Below are 8,834 nucleotides of genomic sequence, written 5' to 3' on the forward strand. Positions count from 1 at the left end.
AGGAAGAATAAACATTGTGAAAATGTCTTTACTACCCAAAGCAATCTACACATTCAATGCAATCCCCATCAAAATTGCACCAATATTCTTCTCAAAACAAGAACAAACTATCCTCAAATTCATATGGAACCACAAAAGACCCCGTTTAGCCAAAGTTATATTGAAGAAGAAAACCAAAACGGGAGGCATCACGATCCCAGACTTTAGCCTCTACTACAAAGCTGTCATCATCAAGACAGTATGGTATTGGCACAAAAACAGACACATAGACCAATGGAATAGAATAGAGAATCCAGAGCTGGGCCCACAAATGTATGGTCAATTAATTTTTGACAAAGCAGGAAAGAGTATCCAATGGAGAAAAGACTGCCTCTTTAGCAGGTGGTGCTGGGAAAATTGGACAGCAACATGTAGAAAAATGAAACTAGATCAATCTCTTACACCATACACAAAAATAAGATCAAAATGGCTGAAGGACCTGAATGTGAAACAGAAAGGTAACTTAAAGCAATGGTTAACTTTGTCTATCTCATAGTTTTCATAAGTAAATTGTTAAGGTAGCTTTCAAAGTCTTTGATAACCTAAAACATTAAAGTTTCACTTGCGTGATACATTGAGATTGAATTCATTGGGTATCTAATGAGATAAGAGGCTAAAGCACTAATTACTAGATGTAGGTCTGTGCTTTTAACTTGTTGTAGTAAAAAACTAAGGACATTTGGAATCTGTGGGAAAACATGCTTTGTGCATAATAGATTCATAAATTTGCCATTTAAAAAATTCTGATGTGGCATTGAGTTTGCAATTGGTTATTACTTAGTTTTCACTGGAGACTAAAGTTTCTAAGAGTTGAAATTCTGCTAAATGTAGTTAAAAGTGATAAAAATGAGAAAAGCAACTCTGTATGTAGAAAAGTAGGAGGTATGAAAGAAAGATATAAGAAATGAAAATATAGTTTTGTTGAAAGTAAAAGGAAGTAATTGTGTCCTCACTCCCTTGCTAGAAAGGAACATTATAACTAAATTAGACACTATGGTGCTACTAACTCCAGGACAGATAAACACTTAAGTGAGTTTTTGAAAATTACCGGATACTCTAGGCTATAGATGCCAGGGTTCAGGAAAAAAGTTTGCTGCTACATCAATTATGAAAGGAGACCCAATCCCACCTGCTTTCCCCTCCCCCTAAAATAAATAAAATAAACTGGGATTTGGCTCCTAGACACTGTCTCCAGCCTTTGGAATGGTTAAAGCAGAGCAGGACAATGACTATTACCAAGCTCACATACCTAAAAGATCATTAAAACTCAGCATCAGGCCTTTCATTTAGGGAGGGACAAAACTTACCAAATGGCCCAAAGGATATTTACTGGAAAAAAAATTGTCAAGGACAGCTCTGCAAGAGGTGTCAGGCTGTGAAGTCTGTCTTAGAAACAGTCCTCCAACCACACACTTGTTCTCCCGGACAGTCAACCAACTGGAGGCTATCCAGAAAAGACTGATAATTAGGTTTCACTAATATCAAGGTCAAAGAATTTCCAACATCTGTTGGTATGGGTTAATACTTTTACTAATTGGGTAAAGGCCTTCCCCTACAGGACAGAAAAGGCACAATAAGTAATAAAATTTCTGCTTTGTAAAACAATACCCAGATTTGGCTTACCTAAAAATTACAAATTAATAAGGGTAAATGGTTCCCTTGACTCTTTCTCTAGTAGAACTTCTGGCTCTTGAAAACCTTTTTAAACCTCAAAATAAAGCAAACTGTCTGCTTATACTCACCAAAACTCTAAATAACACCTCACAAGCATTAGGTGTTTAAACATGTCTTTAAAATTAAGTTAGGGCCAAACCCTTAAAAATAGAGCCACCATTGATTACTTACTGCTCCTGCTTCTCCATCACCTGGGTTATGAGAGAGTCCCTGACACACGTTGTTTACAGAGTCAGGGTCTCTCCTAGATTGTTTGACAGGTTTGGAAACTGCAGACATTATCTTAGGATGCCATCTTGTTGGTCACTATAATCTTTACTTTGTGTTTTTTTCTTTGTGTCTGCTGTTTATGCTCCCTCATGCCTGCCAGCTTTCCTATAAAGCCATACTGTGGGCCACTCGATGGACAGTAGGGTAGACTAACTGCTGTACCCCCACGCCATCCCTTATCAGCTTGAAAAAGCCAGAACGGTCACTGTCCCTGTTTCCCAACAGCACTTACAGGCCCTGTTCCAGGGGAAAAACAAATAGGGAAAGGGGTAACATTAGGCAGGGAGAGATAAGGGACCTGCAGGGAGGCAGACCGCAGCTGCAAGTGGGAGGCTAAATAAGCAGATGGGGTTCTCCCTTTAGAAAATCCTTTATGAAAACCTTCTCTCCATTGTCAAGGGCATAAGAGGGGGATCTCATTGAGATAGACAATCTAACCCTAAGACAACAGATGCGGGCCCTTCGCTTTACCCGAACCACCTTACACCACTTGGTCAGGGTGAATCTGACCACAGACACCCATCCCTTTAAACCAGGAGATGCAATATGGATAAAGGAGTGAAATGTCCAATACCTAAAACCCTTCTGGAGGAGCCCATCCCCTGTCATTCTATCCAACCCCACTGCAGGAAAGGTAGCCGAAGTAGGCCTCTGGATTCCCCACAGCAGAGTGAAGCCGGCATCTGGAAACTGGGAGTGCATTCCTGATCCATCAACGCCATGCAAGCTGACCATACGGAAGACGCGATCTGCAACTCTAGAGGCTCCAGAGACTGCAGCCCTGCTTGAGTCACTCGGAAGCTGACTAATCTATGCACGGCAGAAGCTTGAGGAAGCGACGATCCTATGAAACAAAAGACTCTCCTTATTTTCTATACGTTTCCTTACTGTGATGCACTGTAATGCCTTGTTTCTCACTATTACTGTGATTCTTGCTCCACTCTGCCATAGGATTGGCAGAGGCCGCCCGAGCTGGCTGGAAAAGTGGTGAGAGGTTTCTATTAACATTCACTTTCCTTTTGTGGACACGATACTTCGTTGGTACCAACATGGGAAAGCAATGGCCATAAGAGATTAGAAAATTAGATCCCCACAAATCTTATAGTAAAATAGAATACTCCAGTCCTAAAACCAGGGTTTGGCTTCTCAAAACCTCAATTATTGGGAAAACACTGTCATGCCTAGTGGAAAAAACAGTTCATCATCATCTCTGTTAGAAGTTTAACATGTCCAGGCCAAAGATTTCATAATTCAGCTGCCCGGAAAACCCAGTGGTGGGGGACCCCAGATCACTTTGAGCCAGATTCCCATGCCTTGTCTAATTTCTCTCACCTCAGAGGCCTAGGACAATGTCAATGCAGCCATCAAATGCTGGGCCCCAGGTGTACTAGACTAGATATGTGGAAGGACAGCTGACATAAATCTGTAAACCAAGATGATGCTCTTTGACCCGAGAGAGGTCCAGACATCAGAGGGGGGAATGTGGTAGGGTCCCCTCCCTAAGGAAAGAAAAAAAATATCAAAGCAACCTGGCCAATGTGACAACATCCCTCATGATCTTGTAACATGAGACCACTTAATCAGAATGTTTGTTACCATATATGGAAGACAAAGAAGTAAAAAGTATATAAAAAACTACAGCACGTGGCGTTTGGGGCTCAGTTCTTTGGGTACGAACCTGAGTGGTGCCAGCAGGAATAAAGTTTCTTCCTGGAAAGAAAAGCCTTGGTGTCAGGACTCTGTGTGAGAATGCTGCTACAGCATTGTTGTTTAATTTTGTAATTTCCCCTGTAGTTTAATTTTGCTCTCTCCCTGTTGTTGAATTTTGTAATTTCCTTATGATGATGTTGAGCATAGTTTTGTATGGTTATTCTGTCTGTATGTCTTCTCTGTCCAGGCATCTGTTTAGATTCTTACCTGTTATCAGTCAGGGCATTTGTTTCCTTATTCTTGATTTCTTTTTTTCTTAATTTTTTAAATGTTTTATTTATTTTTGATACAGACAGAGACAGAGCATGAGAGGGGGAGGATCAGAGAGAGAGGGAGACACAGAACTGAAGCAGGCTCCAGGCTCTGAGCTAGCTGTCAGCACAGAGCCTGTCACAGGGCTCAAACCCACGAATGTGAGATCTGACCCGAGCTGAAGTGGGAGGCTTAACCGACTGAGCCACCCAGGCGCCCCATCCTTATTCTTGATTTCTGAGAGTTTTTTGTATACTCTGAATACAAATTCTTTATCAGGTATGTGTTTGGAAATACTCTCTCCCAGTTTGTGGCTTGTCTTTTAGTTTTCTGAGCAAGGTTTTTCACAAAGTGGAAGTTTTTTTTAAAGACTTTATAAACAAAAAAAGTTTTTTGAGAGACAGAGACAGCATGAGCAGGGGAGGGTCAGAGAAAGAAGGAGACACAGAATTTGAAGCAGGCTCCAGGCTCTGAGCTAGCGTTCAGCACAGAGCCGACGTGGGGCTCGAACCCACGAACCCTCTAAGCGGGACGCTTAACCGATTAAGCCACCCAGGCGCCCCACAAAGTCGAAGTTTTAATTTGAGGAAGTTGCATTATCAGTTGTTTTCTTTTGTGGATTGGCTTTTGGTGATGTGTGTTAAAACTCATTCACTGAACTCAAGATCATGTAGATTTTCCTTTATTTTTTCTTTCTGATATTTTGATACTTTTGGATTTTAAATTTATGCACACACTTGAATGAATTTTGGTGTAAGTTCTAAAGTATATGTCTGCGTTACATTCAACTTCGTATAGTTTCCAATTAACTTGTTTCTATTTCTGGGGAAGGAGGGGGATGTTGGGCTCCATTTCCGCTCGAATTTCAGAATTGTAACAGATTCAGCTGGACCCCCGGGAGGGGTGGGATCCTCCACTGAACCGCGCGCCGGTGCGCGCATCTTGCACGGCGGCCACCGCCCGCAGGGGGCGCGCGAGCCCGGCTCCCTGACCCCAGCGGGCATGCGCGCTCAGCCGACCTCCTCTGCCCAAGCGCCCACCGGTGTTCCAAGTTACTGGGACCCGCGGTGCTGGCGTCCAGGCTTCCAGAGCACCTGTGGCCTCCTCAAGACCCGCTGTGGGGGCTTCGGGAGGACGTGGGTCCTGTCCACGCTGACAGGAGACGGGACTCCTCAGGACCCGCTTTGGAGACTTCGGGCGGGACGCGGGGGTCGCGTCCACACCGACAAGAGCGCGGCCTCCGCAGGACCCGCTGCGGAGAATTCGGGAGGATGTGGGTCCAAGTCCACAGGGACAAGCATCAGGTCTCCTCTAGACCCGCCGCGGGAGGAGCAGGTGAGGAGAAAGCGAGGCCGGAACAGCAGGGGCTTCCGGAGCAGACACCGCCGAGGGGGGTCAGTCGGTGTTCTGGGGACCCGGCGGGGGAAGGGCCGGCGCGGCTTCCAGCGTGGTGACGCGGGGTCCCGTGTGGGGCTGTGCGCGCGGCCGTCGGGTCTTCCCGCTCCGGGCTCTGGGCCAGCGGTCCGCGTGTCCGTGTTTCTGCTCCGCCGCCGACTCGGTTCCCGCCGCGTCCTCACGCGGGTGCTGGTCCTGGAGCAGGTGCGCGGGCGGTGCTCGGGCTCCCGCCGCTGTGACCACGCGGGGTCTCGTGTCTGTTCCGTGTCTGACACGGAGTCGTGGGGAGTTCCGAGCCGATGGCCCCGCACCTGCACATCGCTCCTGGCAGGACGGACGTTGTCACAGGATGGAGTCCTCCACGTCCAGGAGCACAGAGTAGCTTGCTGTCCCCGTGCGTCTTCCTCCACGTCTGTCCCCGGTGTCCTGTCGTCCTCGGAGAGCAGGTCTGTCGCCTCCTGGCTTAGCTTTCCTCCCGGGCACTTGGTTCCTTCTGATGCGGTTGTGTTTCCGTGTCGATTACACGTCCTGCGAGTGCACGTGTTTCTTCTGTTTACCTGAAATAGAACAGCTCCGGTCTCTACCCGGAACACGGGTTTCCTGGGAAAAAGAGTATTTGTCCTCCTGTGACTGGCGTATTTCACTCAGCATAATGACCGCGACGTTCAGTCCATGTTGTAGCGGGGTCAGAATTCTCTCCTTTGTAAGGCTGAGCCGTATTCCGTTGTGTGTAGACCACATTCTGTTTCTTCATCTGTCAGCCTCTCTTGGGTCGCTTCCGTCTTTTGGCTGTTGTGCAGAAGCCACTCTGAACACGGGCACAGGAATGTCTGCTCCAGGCTTTGCTTTCAGTGTCTGGGTGTCTGTGCAGAGGTGGGGTCTGTGCTTTCTGTGGACGCGCTGTGCTCTTCTCTGCAGCCGCGACGTTTTACTTCATGCCTTTATGTGGCAGAATAATATTTCTCTTTATGGGCCTGCCCCAATTTGTTTCTCCATTAAGCTACCCATAGATATTTGCATAGTTTTCTACCATTCGGCTATTGTGAACAGTGCTGCTGTGTCTGTTTGTGCGCATGCTATTTTTTTTTTTAAACAACTGTTTTCAGCCCTTTAGGATATGTGTCTAGAAGCAGAATTGTGGAGCCAAATGGGAATTCTATGTTTTTATCTTTTTGAGAAAATCCCAAACTATTTTACACATAGGCTCCACCACTTTACATTTTCACAAGCACAGTTTAAGGGTTCCAATTTCTCAACATCTTTGCCAACATTTGTTATATTGTGGTTTTCTATATTATAGCAATTTTAGTGCATGTAAAAGAGTATCTAACTGTGGTTTAAATCTTCATTTCCATAAGGACTAATAATGTTCACCATCTTTTCATGTCTGTCCACCATACATATGATCTCTCTGGATGAAAATATATCCAATTCCTTTGTCCACTTTATTTTTTTTTAACTTTTTTTTAATGTTTTATTTATTTTTGAGAGAGAGAGAGAGAGACACAGCATGAGCAGGGGAGGATCAGAGAGAGAGGGAGATACAGAATCCAAAGAGAGGCTCCAGGCTCTGAGCTAGCCGTCAGCACAGAGCCTGACGCCGGGCTCGAACCCATGAACCGTGAGATCATGACCTGAGCCGAAGTTGGATGCTCAACCGACTGAGCCACCCAGGCGCCCCTCCTTTGTCCACTTTAAATACTGGGTTTTTTTTTTTTCGTGGTTTTTGTTAATGAGTTGTACAAATTGTTTATATATTCTGTAAAGCAGCTTTTGAGGTACAGAAGATTTTAATGTTGAGGAAACTAAATGTACCTATTTTTCTTTCCGTGTGCTTTGGTGTCAGCTCTAAGAGCCTTGTTTTGCGGTCAAATGCTCTATCACTGAGCTATACCCCCACCTCTAAGAGCCTTGTTAAACTCAATGTTCATGAAGATAAATCTCCATTTATTTCTTCTGGAGTTGATAAGTTTACCTTTCACGTTTACGCTCTCGATCCACTTTGAGTTAACGTTTCTATGTGGTGTGAGGCGGAGGTGCAGTTTCATTTCTCCGCATGTGGAGAGCCAGTTGTCTAGCACCCTGTGTTGCAAAGACCATTGTTTCCCCAGTGTCATGTTGTCCACCCTTGGCAAAAATCAGTTGGCCATAGATGAAAGGGTTTATTTCTGGGGTTTCAACTAAGTCCCACTGATCTGTACGTATATCTTTAAGACAGTATCACAGTGTTTTACTTACTGTTGCTTTAAGATTTGAAACTGAGAAGTATGAGCTTCTACCTTTGATTTTTTTTTTTGATTGTTTTGTTTATTTTGTGGTCCCTTGATTTTCCATGTGACTTTTAGGATTAGCTTGTGCATTTCTTCCCAGAGGCCTTTGTGAATTTTCTTGAGAATTGCATTGAATCTACACGTTGCATTGTGGACCATTGCTATTTAGCAGTAGTACATTTTAGATTGTCTTTAATTTCTTCCAGCAGTATTTCTTACAACCACTCCCAAGTATTTTATTGATGTTGATGTTACCTATAATGGAATTGTTTTTTTAAATTCTTCTTCATAAGATTCATTGCTAGTGTATACAAATAAGTGAGATATTTTTGGATCAATATTTTGTCATTTAGCTTTCCTGAATTAGGTGACTAACTCCAATAATGTCACCTATGGCTTTGAGGTACAAAAGATTTTAATGAATTTCTGAATAGATGTAGTTTTACCTTTTCCTTTCACATGTGGATGCCTTTTTTCTTCATTTTTCTGGGTAGAAGTTTCAATACAATATTGAGTATTGGTGAAAGGCCTGCATCTTGCCCTTGTTCTGGAATTAGAGGAAACCTTACAGTCTTCAGAATTGAGAATGATGTTTGCTACAAGTTTATTAAACAAATTACCCTTCATTCCTGCTTTTTGGGTCTGTATCACAAACTAGCATTGGATTTTGTTTAAAGCTTTTTCTGTAACAATTAATATGATCACCTGTTTTCATTTAAAAAATCATGGTGCATAACATAGCTTGGTTTCAGTGTGTTGAATAGTCCTTGAATGTCTGGAGTAGGTAGACTTGCTTATGGTGTGCAGTACTTTTATGTGCTTCGGGTTTAAAAAAAATTTTTTAACATTTATTTATTTTTGAAAGAGAGAGACAGATCATGAGCAGGGGAGGGGCAGAGAGAGAGGGACACACAGAATCGGAAGCAGGCTCCAGTCTCTGAGCAGTCAGTACAGAGTCCGACGTGGGGCTCAAATCCATGACTTGTGAGATCGTGACCTGAGCTGAAGTCAGACGCTCAACCTACTGAGCCACCCAGGCACCCCTATGTGCTTCGGTTTTATATCATTGAAATCTGGAGGACTTTTACATCTGTATTTAAAGGTATACAAATATGTTTTTTTTTTCTGGTTTCTGATGTATTGATGTAATATGGCTGGGAAAGGTATTAGGGTTTAAAGAACTGTGGCTGTGGCTGGAATAAGTCATGGGGATGGGATTGGGAT

The sequence above is a fragment of the Suricata suricatta genome, chromosome 16 (genome assembly GCF_006229205.1).
Source record: "Suricata suricatta isolate VVHF042 chromosome 16, meerkat_22Aug2017_6uvM2_HiC, whole genome shotgun sequence".
Classification (NCBI taxonomy): Eukaryota; Metazoa; Chordata; class Mammalia; order Carnivora; family Herpestidae; genus Suricata; species Suricata suricatta.